The sequence below is a fragment of the Spermophilus citellus genome (genome assembly GCF_964194105.1).
Source record: "Spermophilus citellus genome assembly, chromosome: 5".
In the NCBI taxonomy this organism is placed as follows: domain Eukaryota; kingdom Metazoa; phylum Chordata; class Mammalia; order Rodentia; family Sciuridae; genus Spermophilus; species Spermophilus citellus.
Window position 1 is genome coordinate 162,322,696 of NC_138186.1, and position 26,209 is coordinate 162,348,904.

Here is a 26,209-nt window from a genome sequence, read left to right on the forward strand (position 1 = left end):
CTTAGCACTCATGTCTTACACACCAGATCTCACAGCTTAGAAAGTAGGGCTGGTGGCTGGCAGTGTGTCACCCAGCTGGGTGAGTCAGCCCTGTTGACCACCGTCAGCCACACGTCCACGCAGCCTCTTTCACTGTGATTGTACACTATAGTGGGATTTGTAATTTAAGATTTGCTAATATCTGAGATGTAAAGGACATTTGCCTTTCACAAATGTGTTAGGTCTTCTGAAAAAGGTATAGGACTCTGGACAGCTCAATGGAATGTAGATGCTTATACCCAGGGGAATTGTTAGGTGTGGTCTGGAAGCTTCCATGCCACATCACCTCCTGAACATGTGAGGAAATTGTATTGAGCAGAGATGCAGCATGCATCAGCTCTTAAACACTACAAAGGAAGAGAGATTTCTTACCCCAAATCTTGGCCAAGGCTTCTAAGGAATATGGTTATGGAAAGCCACCCATTTTTTTTTTAAATCATGTCTTGTTCTATTCTGTGCTTTTGGATATGCCTGAGACAAATGTTCCCAAGATGGTGCTGTGTTTGTAGAAAAAGAAGTTCTATTAGTGGTTCATTAATTTGGATCATATTTGGAGTTCTCTTTGAATTTGTTAAAATAAAACTTTGTGCCTTCCCGAAATCTGTCCTTCTGCTAAAAAGAAAAAAGCCGGGTATTGTGATGTGTGCTTATAATACCAGCAACTCGGGAGGCTGAGGCAGGGGCATGGTGAGTTTGAGGCTAGTCTGGGCAGTTGACATCATATTTACTACAGGTTAAATCCCACACTCTGGGACTGCTAGGGATGTTCCTGGTGGTGGTAGCCTTAGGGGAGGCCTTGCTAGGAAAGAGTGACCCTGATTGCTGTACTTGTGCCCTGCCTTGCACCCGCTTAATGGATGTGGAGCCTGGTTTCTGTCATTGTCACTAGAGCATGGAAAGCACAAAGCTCAGATGAGCAATGGAGTCAGGCCCTGGGGGCATTTACTGGCCAGCCACTCCAAACACACATGGCAACTTGTCTTTTTTTTTTTTTAATTTCCCTACTTTCCTGTAGTTTTTTTTTTTTTTTTAGTTGTCCATGGGCCTTTATTTTATTTATTTATACATGGTGCTCAGAATCAAACCCAGTGCCTCACATGTACTAGGCAAGCGCTCCACCACTGAGTGACAACCCCAGCCATCCAGTCACCTCCCTCTTTTAAATACTTATTCTGGACAAGAAGAGACAGCACATGCTGCAGAGTAAGCCTCAGCGGGAGGCAGAGCTGGCCCTGTGAGGGCGTCCAGGCATGCCCACCAACCTGGATCCTGCGGGACCTCTCCTGGCTGCCTATCTCTCCACTGGCCGCGGAGACTTGTGGGTGCTGTTCCTATCTTATATACCAGGAGCCACCGCTCCTGGCTGCCTGTCCCTGCGCTGGCTCTCAAGGGCTCCAGGTGCTGTTCCTGTGTCGCTATTCCACGGGTTACCTTTCCCTTGGGCTGCGTTTTCTGGCATCCAGTGAAAGTGTGTCACTTGTCATTTCTTTGACTATGTCAGTTCTCTGCCATTAATGCAGTTTGCAAATTGGTTTCTGTAGCTATTAAAAAAAAATAGCATCTGCTCAAATGGGCGGCGTGTGGTCTCTCCAGCTCAGCTGTGAAGACAGCTGAGGAAACCAGATTGAGTTTGCGCTCAGCAAACTGGATACGAGGAAAATTAAAAAAAAAAAAAATTAAATGGATGATTGTTCACTTTCAAAAGGTTTCTTTACCTCAGGAAAAAAGATTAATAGGATTTCTTTAAACATCAACTCTTTTCAGTACACTAAAAATAAAATTTAATGTCTTGAGTTTCTAGAGCACTCTTTGTGCAAACAGGTGGCATGTCTATAGGAAAAATTCTAAGTCTCTTTAAGTTAACTTTAAAAATTATTAAAAATTTTTATCCAGTGGGTTCAATTCTACAAAAAAAATTGATAGTTGTCACTGTGACTTGGAGGTAGGGAAGAGTACATCTTGGTAAGTGATGGTTTAAACGTGACAAACTTTAAAATGAGGGTACTACAGCATGTGACCCACATGCATCAACCTGTTCTTGAAGACCCAAAGTCCAGCTTTTAACCCTTAAGCTGGAAGGAGGGCCATCTAAGCTCTCAGTGAAAATTCTTTATGATCAGCATGGGCCCTGGCCTGGAGGCCTGCAGGCAGGGGAAGTGACTCCCCAGTGTTTGGAGTGCATGTCCTGGGGCTGTTTTACACCTGTGGTCTCAGATGATTCACTGGTGGACTGGCCTTCCATGACAATGGTTTAGTCTTATTTCACTTTTATCCACACCTTCCCTCATGCCTCCTTGAGCATCGTTATTCCCCCTGCCTGGGAGTCAGGCTCTTACCAAAATGAGTTCAGACTCAGGCCTTGCTCTCAGCTTGTGTCTCATTCCATCCTGTGGACTTGGCCGTCTATTGTAAGGTTGCAGAACAGTGCCTGGGTAACCTGTCCTTTCTGTGTAATGACTTCTTCTGCCCTCTCCCCCATCCTCTACCCATAGGGTGTCCAAGTACAGAATTGCCAGATCATATATAGCCCGAGCACAGCACCGGCTGTGGCACATCTGGGCCCTGGTTTTCTGGGAGTGATTAGCAGAAACTCTTGTTTGTTTGTTTGGTTTTTGTACCTCAGCAAAGGCATGAGCATTAGCTTTTTTTTTTTTTTTTTTTTTAACCCAGGCTTACTGATTCCTGGGTGCTTGTGGTGATTCCCTCCACTGTAGTAGAAGTGGTCCAGAGAGAGAGGGAAAGGACTGGGTTGGGACTGGGAACAGGGTGGAAAATGGGAGTATTGTGGCTGCTGCTGACATGAGCAGAGGTGGCTGGCTGTGCCCTCAGGGTAGAGAAGAAAGGGAAGCATGTCCCATGCAGGGGGATGCAAGGCCTTGTTCCTTCTGTCCATGGGTGTCTAAGAACATGGCCGGCTGAAGGACGAGTGGCCCCTCTTCCTCCTCCATGAGGGGCTTCCCACAGAGCCTCTCAGTCCCCACTGTCAGCCTGGGGCCAGGTGTTTGTCTCCCTCTCACACTTGAGTGACCAAGAAACCCGAGTGCTTACAACCATCCTGCCACCTGCCTTCCTCAAGCCAGCTCACGGCATGGGACCCCACCACCTCTGGAAACAGCTGAGTCCATTATGGTCCCAAAGTCTACCTTATACTCTGATCATTTGTGCTAAGTGGTCTAATATTTCAGGATGTGCTGTTTGAGATTTTTTAATTGAATGAATAAGGGACATTGTTGGACCAAGAATAAGAGCATCATGTATTCTTCACAGACTCATCTCTGCGTGTATTGGGCAGAGTGGGGCGGAGATCGTGGAACCTCGAGCCCCAGTTTTCTGATGTTTTAAATAGAAGTTTTGTGCCTTGCAACTCCTAAGGCCTGTTTTAGTGCTGATGTGATCGATCTTTCTATTATGGTGGAATTAAGTAACTTTTTTATGGACTCTCATGGATCATATGCACAGTGCACATGTGGACATGAGGCAGGAAACTTGACCTTGGTGAAATAGAGGAGCCCTGTGTGTCCCCATCATAGGAGTAACCTCCCCTACTAGGCAATGATTGCCTGATTTATTTTAGTTATTCTTACGCTTGGCACTTGGAAAGACATGCCTTCATATTGTTCTATTGTAATGGGACATGGCTCCACACATTTTAAGTAGGTTTTTAACTACAGAACAATAAAACATTTAGCAAATTATGTTAGAACGTGTCTGCACACTCTGCTACTGCAGCTCTGTGCCAACCATCCAGCTCCCATATGGGCTGACCAAACGGATCAGCTGGATGAGGCAGATTGGGGTCTGGCATCCACGAGTAACTCTGGCACTTTCCCTTCCACATGGCAGGACAGGCTGGCTGAGGCTTGGGTCTCAACGGCTTTTGGAAAGGTGCAGAACATTCCAAATGTCTATGATATTGCTCTATCGCCTTTTTGTCTAGCCCACTGGATATTGATCCAATATGATTACTGCTGGAACAAATCATCCCCACTGTGGATTTTCCGTCCCCCTGGCTTCTTAATCACAAGCCTTTGTCTTTTGTGGAGAAGGAAGGAAGAGGAGGACATGAGATTAAAGAATTTTCCAGGTGAAGGCATAGGTGTGCAGGAGACTCATTCCAGAGGGTTCGAGGCTCTCTGCAGACTCTCCCATTTTGTTCTCCCTGCCTTCTTTTTTATCAATTATAATTTAGAAATGACTTCTAGATTATATTCAACTTCTGGCCTGCTAATAGGTCAGTTGGAAATCAGTTAAGGATGGAAAAATGTAACCACACCACAGGATCTTTTTCATAGTACAGAAGTCAACTGCATTTCTGTTTCTTCATGCATTGGGTCCCCAGGGATTGTGTCCCTCAAAAGGCACTCTCTCTGCCTGGTCCTTTCTCCAGCCTTGCTCTGTGACCTGAGTCACTGACCTGGGGACCTAGTCACTGTTCCGGCAGCAGGTTGTGTGTGCTAAGAGAGGCTGTCGCTGATGTGAAGCAGCGGGCCACTCTGCAGCCCTGGTCACTCACTGCTTGGCCTTCATCGTGGGCCAGAGAGTGGGATGGCCACTCCCCTGTCTGGATACTCAGGGATCTGAGGGGAGCAGCCTTTGAGAGGAAATGCATGTAATTTGGGAGTCAGGCACATTTAGTTTGAAATCTAGGCCCTGCTACCTCCTTGGTGTCTAATCTTGGCCTTATTATTTGACTGCCGTGAATTTCAGTTTCTTGTTTGCAATGTAGGATTGATGAATAGATCTATTTCAGGGCAGCTTAGACTAAGTGAGAGACGTTACCTGGAACCAGTAGACTCCTGGGCATTTGCGTCTGTGTAAGGAATACCTTTGTTTCCATGGGTCTCAGTTGTGTCTGGTTTACACAAGTGTAACTAATTGAGCATTTCCAAATGCAGGAAAGCTGCAGAGTATAATCATCTCATTGTGAGCTGCAGAAAATTCATTTTTTCTTTCTTTTTTTCCTTTTGGTATCGGGTATTGAACCCAGGGACACTTTACCACTGAGGTACATCTCCAGCCCTTTTAATTTTTTATTTCGACACAGAGTCTCACTAAGTTGCTTAGGGCCTGACTAAATTGCCGAGGCTGGCCTTGAACTTACAATCCTCCTCCCTCCGCTTCCTGAGTTGCTGAGGTTATAGGCGTAAGCCACCACACCCAGCTCAGGTTTGTATAAAAGTCATCTTGTTCTTTGCACCATGTTCCCAATAAAAAGTAGGAACTTTCTTGGGCCCCCTTTTTAATTTACAGTATTATGGAGGGGTCATGATGTACACTGGTAACTGCTAGTGAGAGTGACCCCTGACTGAGGGAGAAGGATTTCTTTACAAAAACTCCAGCTACTTAAGGAGTTTCGAAGAAGCCACCTGTCACATCCCAGCAGCTGTGGCTGTCCGTAGCAGCTGGATCTCCTTTTATGTGACAAGGCATTCAATGCAGTAACTTGTGTTGGCTTTGATGTTATTTAGGTGGAAGCTCTGAACCAGGTATAAAAGCTTCTGCGCAGTGGTACAGCATACAGACAGTGCCCTCCAGGGGAGAAGCAGGCAATTAAAACCAATATGGCTTCAGCCCTGGCGCTCCATGTATATATATATATCTCATGCCTCCCCCACCCAGAAAACCATGATCGTGAAAACACTTGCCAGGATGCCATAATACATTTTACATACTGTTTGTTTAAGTTCATTTGTCAAGACAGAAATATTTATTTCTCTTCCCTGCCAACAGAGAGACAAGCACAAATTTAGTCCGTGTTAGTATTGTGTGCATTTACAGGTCTTTCTTCCTTGTTCCCACCCCATAATTTGAGTGAATTTGTGTCTTTTTTTTCTTCTGTTCCCCTGTGGTCTCTGTGCCTTTACCACAAAAATGCTGATCTACTGTGGACAATAACCCTACCCTGCTACAGCCTCAAATCTTATTCAGATCGAAGAAGGTGGCTCTGGAACTTGAGTCTTGCAGCCATTGAGAGTGAAATGACTGAGCTTTTGAGTAGAATTTTAAGACACCTTTTTAAAAATCAACTTTTTAAAAGTCCTAATTTATGTTCAAAAGATAAACATACTAGCAAAGCACTTCGAATAATCCAGAGTAATAGATGACATCTCAGCACCAGTTTTGTTTTGTGTGGCTCATTCACACATTTCACAAAGTTTTGTTTCCCCTATGTCAAAACCATGGGAGAAAGGTGAAAAAAAAACGTGCATGTCATTATTCTTGCCAATCATTCAAGACATTGATCTTGTCACACATGACAGAGTGCCTTAAAATATATAATATGATGATATATAAGTATGATATGATATCATGAAACATACTATCACCTAAATAAGTCCTCCAAGTTTTACCAACTGCAAAGACATAAAGATCAAATCAAAATGGTGAAACAGTCTTTCAGTTACAGGAGCTTATCATTTTGTTACGAACAAGAACTATCTACCCAAAATTTCCAAATATTTAACCTAATTTCTACTTGTACCCTTGACAGCTGTGAAAAACACATAATTTTTAATTGACTTCAGATGTTAATAAGTATTTTGAGACTTCTCTGGAAGTTCAGGCACCCAGGTGTAGGTTTTTGTTGAAGTCTTAACCATTGTCTCAGGCTGACACAGTGGGACTTGATTGTGCTTTGCCAAGAGCTGTGAAGGCAGGAGTGCATGAGTTCAGTAAAAGTTAGAGTTAGATGGCCTTCTTTTTAGACATTGTCTGCTGAAGTTTTTTCAGTCTATATGGGCAGAAGCCAAGGCCCAGCAAGGTCAGATGCCTGCACTAGTTGTGGGTAGAATCACGTCTGGAGCTGGGTAGCTGACTTCCAGGAATGGCTCCCTCCTGAACCATTTCAGTCTGGGGGAGAAATGGACACTGCATAAGCTGGTTCTTCCTGCTCTACTGGAAGAAGAGATGGCATTTTAGAGCAGAGAAATTCATCAAACATTGAAACATTTGCTGTTGTATTGACACCATCTCTTCTTTAGGAATTATCTTGGAAAAAGCTAGGAAAAGTTATTCCATTAACCAGTGATGACCAGTTATTGTTCCTTTTGTCAACAGGCAAGATGATGAATGAAGTCCTGGCAGCTTCCTGTGTCCCAGGCCTTGTAGAAATAAATGAGACAGACGAGCTTCAAAGTTCTAATGTGCATCACATCGGATCTTGTTTAAGGAAGCGTTAAAAGGAACCCACCGTTACCTATTGAGAAGGCTCTGTGCTCTCAGGCATTGTTTCTGATTGAATCCAGAGGTTGCAAGCATGCCTCCCTGTATTACCTGTTGGAGCAGGTTTAATTTTATAAATTTTAAACACAAACTCTATGAGTTTCTAGTTCATAATTGTTCTTTTTGAGGATCCACTCAGATGAACAGTATCGCATCTGTAAGAGATACACACTTCCACAAGCCCAGAATTGATTGGGAGATCAGTGGCAACAAACTCCATCTGTAGCATCCAGTACCAGTGACGGAGGAGACAAAGCTGGAGGAAACCTATCGCGGGGAAAGTCATTGTGTTGGAACTACAGATGACTGGAACCATAGCTGTAGTACACTGAGGCTCTTTTCTTGAACACCATATGTGCACACTGTGTAATTCTTGACCAGTGGCTTTAATCCATTATTATTGGTTATCTCTTTGGACATTCAAACATTGAAAGTTTTGAGCTTTCATTTAAAAAAAAAAAAATTATGCAGGTTTGAGAAAATCCAGGGTTCCATATCGTCTTCCAAGTATTTCCCTCCAGCCTTCCTGTCCTGTTAGGAACAGCAGGTACCCAGGTGGTAGAGGAGCAGCCTTATGGGAGAGAAAGGCAATGGGGGTGAGCAGGCATACTACATCGTACCGTAAACATACTTTATAAGTACTTTGCTCCTTAGCTTCTCATTCAGGCAGACACTGCAAACGTCTGCTGCAAGTATCCAGAACGGATCTCTGTTTTTGGAACTCATCAGTGTTCACAATACCTGCAGGGGAAAGAATTGCAAAAATATGAGCACCCTTTACACCTAAAAGAATACTTTTTATCATTCTTTTATTTGTTTTGGCTCTGTCAAAAATTAAAGTGCTTGGAATGCTGTAGTCTGTGGTCTCTTGAAGTTTAGTCAATGAGAACCTAACACCTTCACAGAATGCTGTCACTTTGGACATTCATAATAAAAACTGAAACTAATTTTGGTCGTTAGTCATTTATTTTGCTTTATAGCTTAGTACATCTTTTGTGGTTCATCGTTGCCCAGGAGCCACGCACTCTGTGTTGCTATACATATAGAGAGTAGAGAGACGCACCCAGTTCAGGTTCTCACTGCCTCCCTCGTTGAATCACAGACGTTTTCCAAATTTGAACAGCCACTGTCTTTGTTATTTCTTGAAAGACTAAGATATTTTTTAATGCCATAGTCTCTTTCAGTATGCATTGGGCAATTTGGATTAAGGATAATTCCTGAAGATTACATCTAAGCTGCCTTGAATTTGGGCTTATATTTTCTATTAAATTGATATGCTATATTTTTATTATAAAATATTTCTCCTGAATAATAAGTAGGAAACTGGAGATGGCCGTGGGTAGCACGTAGCACTACAGGCTTTTCAGTAGCATCTGTCTTTGACCGTCTGCCCGGTGTGTTGGAGTGCTGTTTTATGTATTCTGTCACACTGCAGTAAGAAAGAAAACAAAGAAGTCCAGACAATGAGTCTTGTGTAGAAAACTTAGATCTTGCTTGTCACTTTTACTAAATTGGATATGGCAGTAAGAAAAGAACCCTTCCCCTCTCTTCTGTTGTAATTACACCTCACTTGGCAGGTATACCGCCCCTGTAGCTCCCTCCTCCCAGCCCCCCAACCCTCCCCAGAAGGGTCAATGTGGATTTGGGATGCACCTAGGTATTCTGGCACATATATGAGCAAATGAAGTGACCTGGGGACTTCTTTTCTTTTTGAGATGGGGTCTCGCCGTTTTGCCCGGGCTGGCTTCAAATTCCCGGGCATGAGCAATGCTCCTATTGGCTGCCCAAGTAGCTGGGACTACAGGCAAGTGTCACCAAACTTGGCCCTAATTTTAGAACTCTTAAATTGGTGGTGGGGAGAGGGCATCTAGGTTCTTCTCCATGGATGAGATGGGAGAAGAAAGTAGAACAGCAGCTGTACCTAAAAATGGGCTCATTCTTTCAGAACTGAGTGCATGTGCAGTTGGTGCTTAGCTGGGAGTGTTTTTCTAATGGCCAGGTACACAGAGTGACCATCGGTTAGAAGGGTCATCTTTTAAAAACCCCAGGGCCCCATCACAGGGGCAGAGGTTGGTTCAGTCTGAGGTTGATTCCCTTGAAGCTTCCTGTGCCCTCCACATCCGGAGGGGCCTCTTTGTAATCTGCAGCCCTCACTCTGCCTGCCTGCAGTCCACTCTTTCTCGGGACTTCCAACATTGTAAGCTGGCTTTAAAAACAGTATTGGTGACTTTGACACACTGGAGCTCTTTGGTGTTTACAGAGTTACAAAGACTCCTCCATGTGGGTCCTTGGGTTCTGGAAGTGCTGGCCACTCACTTGAATTCCAGAGCAGTGATCTCACTGGAAGCAGATGGGTGGTCTTAAGCAATTTCTTTAGTGGTTGCTACATTCTTCTAGAAGGAAAAAGGAAAATCTTTTTCCAATGGACTCCCCAAAGGAATTGCTCATGGACGATTACTTTCATCCAAAGTAATTTGTGTTTTAAGCAATTTAGAAATATAAGCAGTTAAGAAAGTAAAGTTTTATGCTTTAAAAGAAAGCCTCTTTCCATTCATTATTTGAGATTTCCCCAAATCCTGTATTTCTGCATTTGTTTGATAAAATGGGGACCCTTCCACACTATGGTGGTGGGATTGAATCCAGTCATTTATAGCTGGCTGTTCTCAAAGGACTACTTAGGATTACAGATAGAGACAGCCTGGCACAGTGATTATTGTTTTAGATGTTTATTGTACCTTTTATTGTCTGTGAGAATGCCGTGTTTTTACCCTTCATTTCTTCTGAGGCACACGTCTCCTTCAAAACACGATTTAAAAAATATCACAGAAAAAGGCTCTACCGATGAGCTATAAGGAAATACAATGAAGTCCATTTTTATGAAGTCTTATAGCAGAAATAAATTATTTCCAATCCAGTAACAGTATACTAACATATCAAATGCCCGTTACTATAGACAATGTGAAAAAAAAAAAGATTGTGAACCAGAAGGAAATGTATACATTTTATTATCCAAACTTGATTTAAGTTATAGAGTATTGAGATTTTTTTTTTCCAAAAAGATGTCACTCATAAAATTAGATACAAATTTTAACATCCGTGAAAGGATCCATGCCCTTAGAAATAAGCATGATTGTCACATGGCTGAGATGATCAGATTGCACAGTTGGGGAAGAAACCCAAGTGCTCCTTTTGTCATTTTGCCCTATTGATCATGGGGAAGAAGAAGTATATTGAACAGAAGCAATTGCTGTTCAAAAGATTTTTTGAAAACTGTGAAGTCTGTGTGAACCAAATCTTGCATCATCATAAAGGAACCCTTGACAGACATTTATTAGTGTTTGCGCATTCCCACCCACCAGGTCAACAGGCGAAGAGCCACAGCAGTCAAGAGTGGGCACGTCCTGCTTGGCTTTTTGTCCTCCTTGTCCTTTCTTTACTGACAGCTAATGAAGACAAGGTGGTAACTCTTGCCAGAAATGTGCAAGTTATCAAGAGTTGTATTTTGCCTGTGTGGATCTGAGCACACAACACACTTCATGTAACTGGCGGCATAAGCAGAGGAACCAGAATTTTCTGAGGTCATTAAGAAGCAGAATTCCCAAGTGAGGCCTCGCTGGGAACTGCCAGGAGGGCGCAGGGACCCAGAGGCCACCCCTGCATCTGCAGCAAGCGGAGCCACCCTCCTACATCCACAACCAAACCCCAGAGTCCTCATGCTGAACCCAGTGCCCGTGCTTCACTCTTCAGTAGAAAATACCACTATTCCTTCATTCATTCAACACACAATTTATTTAGCACTAAGTGCCTAATACTGTGCTTGAGATCAGAGATGGAGCTTGGACTGAAATTATGCCTTTGCACGTCATTAAGATGCACATCTTAAAAAGTAATATCTGTGTTGGGACTGGGGCTCTGGCTCAGTGGTAGAGCACTTGCCTACCATGTGTGAGGCCCTGGGTTTGACTCTCAGCACCGCATATAAATAAATAAAATAAAGCTCCATTGGCAACTAAAAAATATTTTAAAAAAAGGAATATCAGTGTGTTGCACTTTAAGCAGAAAATCAAATAAAAAAACAAAAAGAGAGTCACAGAGCAGATGCAAATAAGTACTTTAAAAATTTGGTTTTCCTACATTGAACTTTCCACTATAGAAAAAAAGGAAAACATTTTTTATAATTTATGATTTTGCTGTTTCCTTGTCAGCAGCATGTTTATTGTTTTATTTCACTTTGAAAATATTGAGATCATATTTACTTCAGTAGTGAACCATTTTTTATTCAAATATTTCCAAGGACTTTCCTCCAGTTTCATTGGCCAAGCAACAAAAATCTCCATAGCAAGATCCCGCGAGTGTTTTCTCCATACAGGAGAGCCTAAACAGGACCCGTATTTCTGCACCCCTAAACTTTAGCCATGATACATTCACTATACCATCCATAGATGCTGCCATGGTCACTGGAAGTGACAGGTTTCAATTATGAGCAGGTGGAGGAAAACCTCAAATACTCTCAAGCATAATGAATTTGGCTTAACAACCTTTGGAAAATTATAATTGAAACTCGAGAAGCTATCACTATGAAACCCTATGCATGAATTCTGTTTCTTGAGAAATCTCTCCCATTTAAAAATATAAGTTTAATGTAGAGTGGCATGGAACAGATAGGAAATTATTCTTAGCTGACATTTTTTTCTGAAGTGAATTTGATTGTCCTGAGGCCATCCTAACAGTACACAAGGAACAAGGTTGGTTTTCTCAGATCTCTCTCAAAATTAACAGTTGCATAGAAGGAAAATGGACCTGACTGAAGGTTTTTGATCTAGTGGCATCTTGCTTAGAAAGGTGTTTGTTAAACACAAAAGAGGAAAACAAAGCCAATACATAATCCGTGAATTGTGAATTCAATTCACCATCAGCTTGGTATGTTCTTCTGAGGCAAAAAGTTGTGTCAGAATTTAACTAATTGGAATAGAGACTTAGCAAAATCTAAGTTTGCTTTGGAAACTCACGTATTTCTATTCCAGTGGTGAACAATGTGGACAATACATGTTACATAAAGCAAATTATTAACTCAAGTAAGTTTAACCATAACCATCACCAAATCCCTTGCTTACTGCCCTTTCTTGGACTTTAGCCAAGATAAAAGCAGTGATGCTCCATTCAACTAAAATCCTGTTCTCATTCCAATCAACCTTGGTATGTTTAACTGGACCATCAGATTCTTCAAACTGAGACTCTGCAAGAGAATACCATAAAACCCAGAAAACTAACAGAATATAGGATTAAGTTTTTCTAATGGATCTCCAGTGTTTAAGGAATTTGAATGCATTTTTTAATCAACATAAGTGCTCTACTGGATATAATCTTGTGGGTCTTTGTTGTTGCAAAGACCATCAGTACTTGGTGGTGTTCTGAGCCTGGCCAGCCCTCTTAGAGCTCATCACGTTGGACTGGGGGTTGTAGGCACAGAGCTTCTAACTTAAGTAGATTAATGTCTACTTAAGTCACTGTCCCCAAAAGCAAAGCAAAAAGGAAAACCCACTTAATAGGAGAGAAGTGATTAATGAATTTTAGTTCATCTCCTAAATGCTGGGTCTCTAAAACTGGCCTCCCACTTGAATCACTAACTGGGCTTGCATCAAAGAAGTTTCTTCTCTTAACAAATTTCTTCTATTACCCGCATAAAGAGAACAAAGGCTGCCCTTCGCTCAGCCTTTGATTTGCAGCTTTCTTGTTGGTTGCTCTTGATGCCCACTCGCCTTCCTTGGTGAATGCTCTCTGCTCAAGATGCTCACAGACATTTCATAAACGTGTCTGCACATTAGTCTCCTAAAAAACTTAAAAAAAAAAAAAAAGAAAGAAAGAAAAAGAAATCCTAAGTCCCTTCCTCAAAGACTGTGCTTCCCTGGGTGCGCGCTGAGTGTTGGGAGTTCCAGAAGATCCGCAAAATGGATTCTAACGCAGGGACAAGTTTGGTAGTCCTGGACTAGAGGGAAGAAAGACTTGGCCGCCGAGGCCTGCATCCACCTCTGCCTCCTTGATCGGTGTTTGATTTGGGGCAAGTGATTGAAGCACACTACGGCTTGGTTTCCTCCACTCTAAGATAGAGCTGATCATGCCATTTTTCTCACCTGTGTAATGAAAACATCGTTTGCATTCTGCAATGAGTGATGTAATTGATGGGTTTGGCAGAGGGTGGGTGCTCAGGAAGTAATTTTTATTTATCCCTAAGGTAAAATGAAGACAGGGAAACAGCTGTAGTCTAAGTGAGGTCAGGTCAGTGAGAGTGAAAACAATCAGGGTGACACCATACTCACGTGGGGTACCCCCCCACCCCACCCTGCCCGTCCAGTTCCTCTATTGTGAGCTTTGGAAAGAGCAATCAACTTCTACTCACAGATAAGGCCATTGTGTGCATCTGTTTTCCCAGGGTAGAGTGAACAGGATCTGCTCGGCAGATAAATCTGGAGGGGCATGAGGACTTGGCCTTGGCTTCATGAGTTTGAACAGCAAATTGCTGATCAATCTCACCATAGCCCACGGATGTCTCCAAGGACAGAAGAGGAAGTAAAGGGGCCAGTACCTATCTTGTCCTAGGCTTTTGGCACATCAGGATCCAATACCTGATTATCTTTTAATCTAATGAGTCTCTCTCTCCTCCTTTTTTTTTTTTTTAAGACTTTGCCCAGTCTGGCTTCAAACTCCTGGGCTCCCATGATCCTCCTTCCTCAGCCTCTTGAGTGCAGGTCCGTGCCACCATCCCAGGCCCCACTGTCTCCTTTCATTACCTGTTTTGCATTTGTCTTAAACAAAAGTCAATTTTGTTTTTAAGAAAATGAACCCCCCACACAATGCCTGTTGGGATGAATTTAATTCTTATTACACAGACTTGAGGGAGGACAGAGAATGCTTCACTCTGTCCCGGGGGGAGTACACCCATCTGCAGTCTTGTGATGGATGAGAAGGGGGAGTTAGTGGCGTGCATGGCTCTGGCGGAGAGTGGTGAGCAGAAGGAGCCCCCCCCCCCACCACCACCCCCCACCCCCCGTCCCCAGAGGTTTCCAGCTCTGAGTGCTCTGAACATAGGCGACATCCTTGGCAAGTTTACGTTTTAGTTTGAGAAGCAGCATGAGTTTTCATCTGATTTTCAAAGAGCTCAGGAACAGTCCAAGACCAAAGAACCACTTTTATTAATAAGGAATATGTTCAAATGAAACTGCAGAGTCCGAGCTCAGGTGGCCACACTGCTTTCCAGACTCTGTTTCCCACCCCACTGGACGCCTGGGCATCCCGTGGCAACGCTGTCCAAGCCCAGGTGCACCAGGTGATCACAGCCCAAAGCCTCCGGGCACAGGACACACAGGAGGCAGCTCCATCGTCCTTTAGCTGCGGACGTCAGGTCTCCTGAAGGCACAGGAAGGAGGGAGAGCTGTTGCTGATGGAAATTCTCCAGATGTTGACCCCAACACTGTGGTCAGGCAGGCCCAGGGCACACGGGTGCAGAGAGGGAAAAGGAGTTAGAGACCTAAAGACAGGAAGAAGAGTTCAGCCCTCCTTTTCCTTTCTTTAATATCATTCAGCTTTCCTGAGCCAAACAGAGTTTGAGCAGGATGCAGGAATTTTACAACTGTGTCTGAGACTTAAACTCCAACACCAAGGGGACAGCCATCGGGCTGTGACACCACATTCACCTGCAGTGGTCAGTGCACTGTGGGAGGGAGGGTTGCAGCAACCACTGGGAACCTGTGACTGGGGCTGGCAAGAGTCCCCACCCCTAGGAGTTCCCTACCTTCCTCCAAGTCTCAATTTCCCATCCATAAAATGGGGATAATGGTGTCTCTGTGGTGGGAATTATTGAGGACAGAATGAGACTGTGATTTTAAGTCGATCTTGCATCTAGCCCATTCCGTATGCTCATTATATCAAATATATTTTTCATTGTGAAATCGTGTTGTAACTTCCTTAATTATTAATCAGCAGCACATATGAAAGATTCGGGCCTGATCATTTGAGTTCAGAATCTGTGAGGAAAGGTCTGGAATGATCGCCAGTTGCTTCCTTTCCCATTAGGCCCCCGCCACAGGACTGACTCAACCGTTAGCTTTCTTGGTTTGTTTTTGTTTATTTTGCTTTTATTTGCAGTGCTGGGGGTGGAACCCAGGACCTTGCATATGCTGGGCAAACTCTCTACCACTGAGCTCCATTCCCAGCTCTGGCTTTGCTTCTTTAATTGTCCAAGTAAGAAAAGAATACATTACAAGTGCTAGCGGATCTGTAGGCCCGTGTGGGGAAGCCCAGGAAACATCTTGGAATCAAATGTGTTTTCACAACCCGCTGACCTAGCCTAATGTCATGGTTTCCTTGTGATAGACGCTGGAGGACTCTTGCACTGCAGGGAACATGGTATTGTGACAGCTTCATGGCTGTTGTAGCATGGCCTCAAGAGGCTGTCCAGGGTTAGAAAGGAGGACCTGTGCATGGCCCAAGAAGGGACATGGGGAGACAAGAGATGGGAAGTGCAGACCCTCCAGGGAACATGGCTTCCTCAGGGAGGGAATTGGTGACACTGCTCTCTGCAGAGCCACTGGGGCTGTGCTGGGTTCCGGGGCCAGGTCAGCCTCAGAGAGGGCAGGGCTGCCCCTCGTGCTGACTGTGCCACTGTGCAGATTCCAGAGGGGACCCCTTTGTCCTGTGGCACGGGGAGCACAGCTGGGTTCCAGTTCCTTCAGTGGGTGCTCTTGAGCAGTAGGCCACCTGCAGACTCCTTAGCAGCCCTGGACAGACCCAGCGTGGCCACTTTACCCCAGCCAGGAAGAACAAGGGGCTGGGATCCTTGCTCACGTAATGCCCAGGTTTGGAGGGAGGGAAGGATGGAGGTAAAGGTGCTGGGGGTGGGGAGGCCAAGGACTTTCCTTTTTAGAACTGGTACAGGTGTCCCCCTCGGGCCTGTCCAGGGCTTCGTGGGAGCTCTGAGCCTCTCCAGTTGGCTGTTCTTTCTCTCCTCCAGGCAGCTCTGCCTCCTGGCCTGCTCGCTCCAGGTCCTCTCTCCCTCCCCTTGTTCCCGCTGGTGGGATCTTGACTTCTGGGCTGCAGAGGGTCCTCTCTGCGGGTGATGTTGGGAGAGGCTCATCTGGAGCCTGACTCTGAGAACTAGAGGGGCCAGGAGACAGCAAAACCGGCTGCCCTTGCCCAGCCTCACGTCCCAAGGAAGGAAGCGATGGGGCCTTTGGTGTGTGAGGAATAAGCAAGGATGAAGAGTTTGGGGCCCTTCTTGAGCACCCTTCATGTCCTGCCCCACGTTCATCATGATTGAGCTTCTCGGGGCCTCATTGTCTCTCGGCTGCCTCAAATTCTCTTGGTTTTCTCTTCTGTCTCTTATAAGGACACTTGTCAGGTTCAGAGTCACCCAGACAATCCAGGATGATCTCGAGATCTTAATGTCATCTGAAAAGGTCCATTTTCCAAATAAAGTCACATTGGCAGATTTAGAGGTTAGTACATGGGCATGGCCCTTCACCCTGCACACCGTAATCCAACCTGCACTATTGCCTGATGTATTTTTCTATATTTTCCCTAGAAGACTGGTGTTCTCTGACATACCTTCAGGCCAGCCCTGCGTAGAACACAAAATATTCTAGAATATCATTTGAACAGAGCTAGAACACTGTTGACTGGGGAACGCAATTCCATCTAAAGGTCCAAACTTAGCACCCCAGGAATCTAATTCTGAAAGATTAAATGATCCTTAAATATGCGTTTCTCTCCTCACCTCCACCATATTTCCTAATGCCAGCTACCATCACCTCGAAACTGAATTCTTACATCACCTTCCTAACCAGCCCACCTTCTCCCACGCTCCCTCCAGTTTCCACACCACAGAGGCCACATGCACACACAGAGGCCCCTGCACACACACACACACACACACACACGCACACACCCTCACTCCTAAGAATATAACCCAGTTGGGGCTCAGTGGCAGAGTGCTCACCAGCATGCACAAGGCCCTGGGTTTCATCCCAAGAAATAATGAAATCCAAGTGCACAGGCCTGGAGGGACGTAGCCACGCCCACTTCTTTGCCCTCCCACACTATCTGACTCCCCAGGCCCAAGCCACCTTGTCTTCTCACAGCTCTGCCTGAGTGTCCTGCCCTGACGCCTGACTCAGGCCCTTGGGCCTACTTTCATTTTGGGGGGTGGTGGGGGGGGGAATATATATCTGCACCCACTCTACTTGCCACAAGATCATGTTAGAGATTTTTATTTGTTGGCTTTTGCGCTATTTGACGAGAAGTGGCTCTCAAGAGCACGCGTGGGTCCTTGGCCATCTCCTGTGTGCTCCAGAAATGGTGGCAAGGAGAGCAGTCCATTCCGCTTGTTCTCCTGTAGAGCAAATTCTCCGGCACCACTGAGTCCTAGCTGTAAAGCCGGCAGCTTAACTGGCCTCTTATTAAGCAGTTTTCATTTCATCTTTTGGGGACATTTTCCTCGGGTCTCACCCTTTCTCCATGTGCCCCTTCTCTTCCCAGCCTTGCCTGGCCAACTGCCACTCACCCTTCAGCTCTCTCCTCGAATGGCGCTCCCTTGGATCCCTCCTTGACCCCTCCTTCCAGCCAGTCCCCCAGTCACACCATCCCATGGCACGAGGTCGCTTTCCCGTGAGCACATCTCAGTCTAACTGCAGACTCTGTGCTGGCCGGCCCCCCACAGCACTTCTCTTGGCACCCCGAAACTTCAGCATTCAGATTCTTCTCACGAGCTTAACCCTGATGGCCACGACCCAGGAGGGTCTCTTGCTCCGTTTAGCTTTCCTTCTATTGAAACGCGATCCAGCGTTACTCGTTACTACTCACAGCGACTACTGACTACCGTAACCCAGCAGCACACCTCCTGTTCAGGGACCCATGTGGGCTAGGGACTGACTCAGTCTCGATTGCCTGCGTGTCTCGTTGGTGAGCAGCGCATGTCCTGGGTCATGTCACATCCCTCACCATCACTTGTCCTTGTCATCCTGCCAGCCAGTGTCCGGCAGTCTCTATTTTGCAGAGCTAGTGGTTTCCCTGCTGCTTGGAATTACACAGGGAGGTGGGTCAATGGATGCACAGGGTTGCACTGTCTGGAAAGAACTTGGCCCAGACCTGCAGCGTGGGAAGCACTTGTGACTAGAGCTGTCATTACTGTCAAGTTGGCAATATCTAGATCATGTGAATATTGGTTTACTCATCGTATGTTTAATATTTAGTCCCCAATGTGCTGATTTCACTGTGTACCTTCAGATTTGTAAGGCTCAAATAAACACCAGGTCCTGGGAGAGCTGGGTGTGGGGTGCACACCTGTAATCCCAGCTGAGGCTGAGGCAGGAGGATTGCAAGTTCAAGGCCAGCCTGAGCAACTTAAATCCTGTCGCATTATAAAAAATAGAAAGGGCTGGGCTGGGGATGTGGCTCAGGCGGTAGCGCGCTCGCCTGGCATGCGTGCGGCCCGGGTTCGATCCTCAGCACCACATACCAACAAAGATGTTGTGTCTGCCGAGAACTAAAAAATAAATATTAAAAAAAAAAATAGAAAGGGCTGAGATTGTAGCTCACTGGTAGAGACACCCCTGGGTTCAATCCCCAGTACTGCAAAATTAATTATTTTTCATTTTAATGAAAAAGTTTATGTTTTTCAATTACATGGGTATTTAATTCTTATTCCAACTCTGCAAGACCCACATGAAAATAAAACTTAAGGGGCTGGGGTTGTGGCTCAGTGGTAGAGCACCTGCCCAGCTTGTGAGAGGCACTAGGCTTGATTCTCAGCACTGCATATAAATAAACAAAGGTCCGTTGACAAATAAAAAAATATTAAACAAAATAAAACTTAAAATAGAAAAGGAGAAAAAGTTAAAAAAATGGGGGATTCAGTGCATTTGATTTACTTCTGGACTCTCTGGTCTTTGAGTGGCTTTGCATGGTCTCCTCCGTCTGTATTGAGCACTCCATATCTTCAACCCTCGCTACATTAATTTTTAAGAAGCAAAAAATAAAATAAATGCCGGTGCTTCTCAGTCTCAGTTCAGCTTTTGATCTGGAATCTAACACCACCAAAATATTAGTCAATCAATGCAAATGGATGTTTCCTTATGGTTCTGTTTAGAAGGACAAGATTTAAAAGTGGTTTGGTTAATCAGCCATTTCATTGAGCTCTGGATGTTCCCTCCATCCTGCTTCCTCCAAAGAGCATCCTCGGAGCGTGGCACGTGGAACAGGGAGGCTGGTACCACTTGCTCTCTGCCTCTCATTTATTTTGGGAACATTCACTAAGTACCTGCTAAACAAAGAATTGTGCTTGCCATGCAGGAGGATTAAAAACTGGAGGAGGCACAGAGCTCCTATCCTGGAGATGGCTGGGAGGCCAGCGTCAAACTTCTGTGAGACAAAACGAAATCAACGGGAAACTGCAGGCGGAGGAGAGGGGTGGAGGTGGGGTCCTGAACAGTGGGCAGTGAAGCTGAGCCTTGAACGTGGGGAGGAGGGGTATAGGATTCCAAGGTGAGGAAACCCAGAGCAAAGACCAGGAGGTGGGCAGATGCATGGCAGGGCGCAGTGAGGAGCTCAGGGACAGAACAGAGTCCTGTGGGATGGAGCAGGGGTGGACCCTCTGGTCGTGAGGGGCAGGAGTATCAAACTGGTGACCTTGGTTTTCTCCATCTGCTGTCTGCTTTACTGGCCAGTGTTCTGTTCATTCTAAGATTTGACGCATTCATTTAAGATCATCCTCATGTGGACCAGGCGCTGCCTCATCTTGGCTTCCACAGAGCTTCCAACCAGTGGGAAGGGAAGGATAACAGCATGAAGGTCGTGTCTTGGGTGGGCGTGCATGCTAAAAGCAGAGTAAACCAGGGTAAGGGGGATAGAGAGGAAGGGTGGGAAGGCCAGGGTTAATATTTTATATGTCGCCCTCAGGAAAGACCTCACTGACGTTTGAGTGGAGATCAGAAAATGTGGGATGTAAGCTATGGTTGATGGCTTGAAAAAAGTGAATGGAGAGTGGAGAGTTAAACCTGGTGTTTGGCCCAATGGGGTGGTTTCTGGCGTGTTGGTGTTCTTTGCCATGGCCACCACCCCCCACCCCCCACCCCCGCGTGCAGCTTTGCTGAGTACGTGCATTTCTGGGAAAGCTGTTGCTGTCCTGGGTGTTTGCCTGTAGACCAGCAGAGAGAGTTTTGGCTTTGGAGTCACCTGGAGGTGACTCAGTTGCATCTGTGGTTTTACTCGCTCCATGACCGTGCATTTAGACTCCTTAAGCCTGTTTCACAGAATGGAGAGAGATAATGATACTGCTGAGAGAAGTAAATAAGGTGGGTACACACGGAGTGCTCAGCTCGTTGCTGGTGACAAATGTCATTTGGGGACAAATGTTAGTACAGTGAGGATTTTGTTTAAAGGATGGGTCATCCCAGCAGGGTTTGTGTGGAAGTCACTTCCCTGCAGTTAATCTCCGGCCTCTGAACTTGACAGTGCGCGGCTGGGGTTCATCAAGGGCAGGATGCGAGTCTCATCTGTGGGCTCCATGCCGTGGTCTTTACCGTACAGCAGTAAGGAGGCTTCGATGGAGAAGTGGACTGTTGACCGTGACTCCCCTGGAAAGGGCCCAGTGGAGAAAGGATTCTATAGAGGAAAATATCAAACTCAGGAAAAAAGTTGCTTTTTATTGAATATATTTCCCTAAGTTTTCCATCGTTGATTTCTAATTCCATTTTTATGATATTTAGAAGAAGAGGCTACCATCAGTGGTAGGGCATGAGCCCAGCCTCCATGGGCCTGGGTATGACCCTAGCACAAAAAATAAAAATAAGATTGGTGATAAGACATTTTTTCTTTCCATAGGAGACCTGAATTTCAGTGGTAAAATGTGCCTCGTGTGGCCCCTGACGTATTTAACCAAAATTTATCTTGTGGCAGAATTGCAAAGATAAGTGACAAACTGCTGCTTTCTCTAGTCAGCCGGGGTTAAGTAAGTCTCCAGGTCTCACCCTGTGAGTGATGACCAATGGCTGTGAGTCTTTGAGGCAGAATCATCAAGAGCAATCTCTCATTTGAGGGATTTAATAATTTCTACTTATATACAAGGACTTTTTAAAAAATATATATATTTTATTTTATTTTATGTGGTGCTGAGGATGGAACCCAGTGCCTCACACCTGCGAGGTGAGTGCACTACCTCCGAGCCCCAGCCCCAGCCCTACAAGGAACTTTGAGAAGTTGAGCTGTAAGGTGGCATAGGAGCTCACCCATTATCATCCTTATCGTCATCATTATTATCATTACTTAAAGAGTGGCAGGGCCCTTGACCACAAGGGGACAGATGTTGCCTAGTATGACAGGGACCCCCAGCTCAGAGCAGCGTGGAAGGAGCCCTGATTGGAGCCCTGACTGCATAGACACAAGGCCCCAGCATGTCTCTTGAGGCCAATCTTCAGTGCATCAGTGACCATTTCAGGCCATAGGTGCTCATGATCTTTCCATTCGATCTTTCCACTCTCGGTGCTGTGTCACCAAGACTGGGTGGTCTCTGATGACAGAGGATGATGCTTTTTCTCAGCCAGCCATCAGAACGTCAATGCGTGCGTTGGGCAGAGGCCATGTCCCCAGCTCCCTGCATCCCTGCAGCTGCTTCCCTTTGCAGCTGAGCATGAGGAGGTGATTGTGCACAGTCTGCACCTAAGTACGGCTCCTCTTACCTGCGGAGGCCACAGCCATCTTCTTTCACTGAACGAAGTATGTTCCCAGGGACTAGGAAGATCACAGGCGTTCACAATCCTCAAAGGATTGCTTTTAGTCAATATCCAAAAAGAAAAAAAAAAAAAAGAAAGAAAAGAAAGAAATGCTGGTTTGCCTGTCGAGTTTTCTTCCCATCTCTGTTTATCCTAGTGTGAAGAGAAATGTTTGGGCAGCAGGAAGTGGACAAGAGAGGGGCCCAAGCCGAGTCCCGAGTCTGCTGTGTCAGCAGCAGCCTGCCCGGGGCATCTTCCACCTTCACCAGCGAATGCCAGGCATTTGCTTCCTGACAAAACCCGATGGTGACCCAGTCCTTATCTTTGTCAAGAGTGTGGGTGCAGCAGGTCAGCTTGCTCTTCAACTCTCCCAGCTCCTGACCTGGGGAAGTTGCCGGTCCTTCCGAAGATCTGAGTGAAAGTCCAGAGGGCCTTGGCCAGGTTAGAAAACTCTCCCGGTTGATGGCCACATGGTTGGTCACTGAGACAGTAGCTGGCTAGTGAGGGGGCTGGGGGGCCACCTAGGGCAACTGCCTAGGCAAGAGCAGCCTCCTGCAGGAGTAGGCTGCAGGTGGTGGGCACGGGGCCTGGAGGGTTTCCTGTGGAAGAAGGCACCCAGCTCTGCCGCACCCTCCCACAAACTCAGTAGTGACACACGCTCTTGGTCATCATGTGCCAGGCACCGTCTGAGCACTTTAGATGTATTTTCTTACTGCTCACCACCTCTCTGTGAAGTGTACCCTCTCATCTGCTGGCAGAATTTAGAAAGGTAGGTAACTTGTCACCACTAGTTGAAGAGGTGGAGTTGAACTTCACATCCGTGCACCGCCCCTCTCCCTCCCAGTCCAGGGTCACCTCTGTGAACACGGGAGCGTAGCTCTGTGGCTCGGAGCCAGGCCAGGAGCCAGGGGAAGGAAGTTCCCAGCCAGGACTAACCCGCTCCTTCCCCTGGGACTCCAGGAACTTGGGCAGCCTGGGCAAGGAGATGATGAGCTGGCTTTGGTCGACAATGGTCAGACCCAGGTGTCCTGGATGCTCTTTGTGGTTGCCCAGCCTCCTGCCTCAGGGTGGCTCCTAACCTGTCCTGCATCCTGACTGCCCTTAGCTGGACAGAAGTGCAGCCAGCAGTTCCACCTCAGGCTTTCACTGCTGCCATTCTTGAGGGAGGGGCTGGGGAGTCAGGAACCTGGGACCACGGGGACTCCAGGAGGAAGGGTGACCTGGCTGCCCTCACTGCTGGTGGGGGTGTTTCCTCTAAAACCAGGAGCTGAGCAGCTGAGTCGATGGGGGTGTGTGGGGTGCATGAGGGACAGGACAAAACCCAAGTACCAGCTGGAACATGTGTTCCACCTTCAGCCAGTATGTCGGGAGGCCCTGGGGGACAGTAATGACAAGCAAGCTCGGCCCCTGTGTGCGGAACGTTTGTTGAAATCCAGGAGCCACACACGTGCTCTGTGTTCTCATCCAGAAAGCGGCGAACAAATGGATAAGTCACTTGAAGGTTTAAGAAGTACAATGACCTCAACAAACCAGAGGCTGAAGGAGACTCATTGGGGTGACATGGTGTGAGTGGGAATGAAAAGTGTCACCAAGGAAAAACCCTAAAGAGGTGACATCCTGGCTGAGCCCCAAAGTCTGTATTCATTTGTGGGTGGGAGGAGCAGCCCCAGCAAGGGTTAAAGGAGAGAGGGGTCGTTATGGCCTCCGTCTCTCACTTCTGCTGCCCTGGGAAGAAAAGATGGCGGAAGTAGGGAGGCCAGCTAGTGGCTCTTCCCACAAGTCGAGGTTGCTGCCCCAGAGGACAAAGGTAGAAATGAGAGGAGGGTGCCTCCGAAGGACTTCCTGAGGGCAGGATGTGGAGGTCTTGGGGGTGATTCCTGACAGGCTGGGCCTGCGCCATTTTCTGAATTAGAGGAAGTGGTCCTCAAGGCAAAGGAGCCCCACAGTGGTCGTCTGGGGGTCTTGAAGAGCCAGGGGAATGACAGCAAAAAGGACTGTGGGTCCACTGGTCAGTCTGTAGGTGGAAGCAGAGAAGGGAGTCTTCGCGGGGGTGACCTAGAGGGTGTGTGAGACGGAGCCTTAGCAGAGTGCTGGTAGCCTGGCAATGATGCCATGGTGGACCGGGCCAGACCCTTGTAAGAGCCAGGACAGATGGACAGAAGAGAAAAGGAGAGGGTCAGGCATGCAGGCCCAGCCTGGGGCTACCTGTGAGTGTTGTCTGACCACTTCAGATCTCCAAAGGAGAACCAGAAAGCAGTGTAAGGAGGGAGCAGGATCCCTCTCGCGGAACACTGAGGGCCTGCAGGCAGCACATAGGCAGCCTCATCTGCTCTGGGAGGCTCTAGTGACGGGCTGGAAGCTTCTAGATCTCTGACTTGACTCCAGCAGCATCTGACCACGATGGTTGGCCTGAATCCTGGTGCCACTGACATTAGCCAGCCACCGAGCATTTCCTCTCACATTGGGCTCATTCTCCTTCCCAGGGAAAGGATATCTTGGTCACCGTGGCTTCTGCTGACTTCTCTGCAGTCTGACCCCCTCTTCTCCATGGCGTCCTCAGTCCTCCCAGTCACAATGTGGGCAGAACATGCACTGTGCCCCGACAAGACCCAGGTCTCCCTGTGATCCCAGTGACATTCCCTTCTAAAAACTTACAAATTGAAAAAGGATTTTGATCTGAAATCTTTGCTCTCAAAATAGATTTCCCCTGACTTTAAGTAGAGTCTGACCTGAGTAAGCTCTGTGGGGTCAGGAACATTATCCTTAGGAAGGACACTCATGTCACATTACCAGAAAACAGGGATTGTTACATTTGCCTATGTCACAGGATGTGAGCTGTAATTATTGAAAGGAATTTTTTTAAAAAATTAACTTGTGATTTTCCTGCAGAATACATCTTCCTCCCCAACCTTTCTCTCTCTCTCTCTCTCTCTCTCTCTCTCTCTCTCTCTCTCTCTCTCACACACACACACACACACACACACACACATATAATCATCTCTTCCTCACGAGACTGCAGATATTTCCCCAAGAGTCACTAGCAGTCCTGCTGAAGGCAGCTTGCTGTAGCCGTGATCTGCAGTGACAAAGGCCCAAATGGAAATGCAGGTTCGGGGAACTGCTCCTGACCTTCAAAGCCTCCTGTGTCACTTTCCATTTAAGTTTTCTATCCTGGGCCCATCAGGATGTAAGAGGATGTCATGGTGAAGCCATTGAGAAACCGGACATGCGTCTTCTGTTTTCACCCGCGGGATGGTCCCAGGCCTTCCCTGGTCTCAAGGGGAAGGCGGGAAAACAGACTGTCTGCTGTCATAGCTCATCGTAACAGGAAAGAGCCAACCCTGGGTGCTCTGTCCCAGTTTGGCCTGGTGGCGTGACACACCTCCAAGGCTCATTTGCAGAGTCCTGTGAGGGTCAGTTGGCAAAAGTGTTGGTGGCTGTCAAGCTGGAAGGACACAAGTCTGAATTCCCCATGTAGGGCCGTGTCCAGTGCTCTCAGGATTGAAGGACCTTTATTTTATTTATCTATTTATTTGTATGCGGTACTGAGAAGTGAACCCAGTGCCTCACATGTGCAAGGCAAGCTCTGTACCACTGAGCCTCAGCCCTCCCTCGACCAGATACTCCTAAAGGCAAAAGAGAAAGAATAAATCCCCATCATTTGGGCCAAGGGCACAGCGGTGGCTTGTCACAAGCATGCAATTGCCTGTTTTGTCACAGAAGTCCTGGTGATCATCAAGCCGTGGCCAGCTTTGCCCTCCATTCCTACCTACAGTACGTGTGCTGTCTCAAGCTCGTACACTCCTGACTGCACCTCCTCTGGGTCTTCAAATAAAGTTGAGTTTCCAGGAGGATCTCGGGGTTCTTCCTGCGGCTCTGTGGGCCCCGAGGCTCCCCAGGTTGGGCCAACTGTGGAAGGGCCCAGGCCTCTTCCAGGCAGGCCCAGGCCTCTTCCAGGCTCCCCCAGGCCTGGCCTTGTTTTGCCCTCCAGGCTCTCCCCCACCCCATCATTACCTCCATTCTCCAGTGTGGCTGCCTCCTGGGATGTTTCCAACACCCACCGTTTCCTCCTTTAGACACAAAGGCCACCATCTGCCTGCCTCTCTTTTCCTTCTTGTTTCTCCAAGATCTTTCAAGTCCTGCAGACTTGCCCTCAGTTCCTTGCCTGGTTTTCCATTTGAATACGTGGG

General features: G+C 46.7%; 1 protein-coding gene across 1 annotated transcript in view; it reads left to right on the forward strand.

Annotated features, from left to right (window-relative positions):
* TIAM2 (TIAM Rac1 associated GEF 2) overlaps nucleotides 1-26,209 on the forward strand; it is a 320,913-nt gene that overhangs the window by 43,562 nt on the left and 251,142 nt on the right.